Source organism: Ptychodera flava, chromosome 2 (genome assembly GCF_041260155.1).
Source record: "Ptychodera flava strain L36383 chromosome 2, AS_Pfla_20210202, whole genome shotgun sequence".
NCBI lineage: Eukaryota > Metazoa > Hemichordata > Enteropneusta > Ptychoderidae > Ptychodera > Ptychodera flava.
In genome coordinates, this window is record NC_091929.1 from 33,169,103 (window position 1) to 33,171,972 (window position 2,870).

Consider the following 2,870-nt stretch of genomic DNA (forward strand, 5'->3'; position numbering starts at 1 on the left):
TTTTATGGTTTCATCATTCATGGTTCGAAACAGAAAGGGAAACATTACCCCTACCCCTTATGTTACACACGGATATATGGCATACCGCGTAATAAGAAAACAAGCTCATGCACCCACTAAATCTCAAGACACATACTTTTAATGTTGTTTTTCTTGTTTATTGCACTGAGTTCTTCCAAAAAATATATAAATACCATATGAAAAATTGTTTGGAGGAACGGGAACTTAATTATTGGGTGTGAAATTTAGCAAATTTTACGATTTACGGTCAATGGCGGATATAAAGTCTAATCGACGTTCGAATATTAATTTATCCCTATTAAGTTATATATCAATGAAAAGGCCATGATCTTGGCTTTCTGAAAATGTAACGTTTATAGTATTTTATTGTTTCTGTGTCCGTCGAGCGGTAAATACGTGACCCCTACCCCATTGTTGAAATCCAAGATGGCGGCCAAGATGGCGGCAAAGATGGCGCCAAATGAACCCCATGGGACACTATTTGATTTTGGGAACATCAAAATTCATTAAATATAGACCCTAAGGATTACAAAAATGTAGGTTAAAAAAATACATCCATGTGGTGCATGGGAACCCTACCTTCCGACCCGACTACTAGAGTATATCCCTTTTCCTCGATCAAAGCGTGATTGACTCGGCACATATTTCCGCATGACTGTACAGTTTGTGCTTTTGTCTTTGCACAGATTTACTTTTCGAGAGGAAATATCGTTCCTATGAGATTTTGCTATGGTACCCATTAACCAGTATACAAAACAGTAAGAATATAGAGTTCTGATCCAGCAAAATCTACTTTTGTCCCCGTATTTCATAATACTAAACCTGTATAGAAATCATTCTTGATACCAATATTTAGGAGCCTTATTTGATAGGCCTGTTATTGTCAAAATTATTTTAAACCTACTGAAGAGCGCCTAAAAGCAAATGGATGAAATTTCCAGATATGTTGCCTCCCATCTAGTAGAGGCGAACATAAAAACGAAATGTCCTCTTTGATATTATTCAATTTCAACTCGAGGTGACAAACAATTTGAGACACTACTCACCTTTTGTGTCGCTGTTGTTCTCGGCTTCTCGGGTGATGTTATTGTGGAAAGGTGGTCATTCATACTGTCTTATATAGGATACATTCCAACTCGCAGAGTTCAAAAGTTAAATACCGTATTCTCCTGAGACATTACGAATGGGGTTACGACATCGCCTTAGATAAAGAAGTATGCAAGATTACTTTAATAACACATCTACTGTGTACAGGCATTTATATTCTTTAAATCTTTTCTTAAATTTATAGTTTCAATAAGACATAGAAGTTCTTTATTACATTACCAAGTCTCACTTAGTTTCCGTCGACTTAGGCGAGTCGATCTCTAATTTCTTTTGCCAACAGTTATGACGTCACAAACAAGTTGTTTTATTGCGCCTGTCTTAATATCTTTCCGATATCGCACTTTATGGCCGTTAGTCACTCGCGGCATACAATAAAGTTGCGTAAAAGAAAGTAAGACTTTGCTTTAAAGGGATAACGTTTTTCATGAAAGTGATCTTATAGTCACGCATCGCCGTTCTACTACTCATGCACTATTTCAAAATGTTGTAAGCCAGAAAGATATTCTTTGAGACTTATTCCAATAGTTTTTGATAGTATGATAGTTTTAAAACTGTTAAAACGTATTGAATGGCAGAAAGTTGTAACTTCCATGTCTACTGTAGTGTCATGGTAGCATATAATTAATTCGGTATATTCTCAATCGGGATCGAACTCAAAACGAACGGCACCCAGTCACCTAGGAAATCATGAATGTAATGCCGAGCTACAGAGCGTCTTCCAAACAGCAACAGCTGCCCATTGAATCCTTTCATGCAGATGTTGACATTGCGAAAGTCGAGCGATCAAAACTTGACCACTCCCTGCCTGGAGATTGGACCTTAAATCTACCTTGGCTATGACGAAGTTGAGCATGCCTTTGTTAAAAGCATAAAGAAATCATGTCGTGGTTTTTAACAAAGATTAAGACCAAAATTACATGTTGAATGTGTCACTCGTTTTATTGCAGGAAAAGTAAAATAAATTCCTTTGACGCTTGGCGCCATCCCTTGCCATCACTTATACTGATTCTTTGTCAGAGGGAAATCTTTAGGTCGACAAACTTTCTGTTGAATTGCTTTATAATTTTTCGTTTTAAGCGTTGAAGCCAAAATAATACCATCTTTCTTTAGTGTCAAAAAAGAGTATGGACAGCGCCGTTTGAACAGGTAGCCATGTCGTGGGAGGGGCTCCTCTTTCGTTCGTATACGCTGACAAAATTACCTTGAATCCCCATAACTGAAGCTGCGACCAGTAGATGCCGCTTCCCTTTGACATGCATTTGAACTAGTTACATGGAATTGACTCGTGCGACTGCACGAATTTAAAGGCATACAGTCACCTGTAATCTAAATTTGCCCATATATGGTCAAGGGGCATTCCTTGGTATTCAAAATGCCCATGAGAGGGCGCTGTTTTTAAAAGGGGTCACCCGCTTTAAATCTGTGATAGGTTAGATGTTCTCTTTCCATAGTAACTCTGGCAAAATTGGAACAGGTGACAATATACCTTTAAACGCTAGTCGTTGACAATAATATAGAGGCGAAAGCGTGACATTTCTTGTCGTCTTTGAACATGAATGGACAAATGAATCATGACTTGTAGACCAATGCTGTGGTGACAGGTTTTAAATACAAGGAACCTATAGATACAAAATAGTAAATGTTTCGAAATTATGTCACGGCCTTCAACTTAGCATGAATATTAATGTCGTATTACAAGTGCAATTCTTTTGAGCTAGGAATCTCTTTTATACTGTTTTACT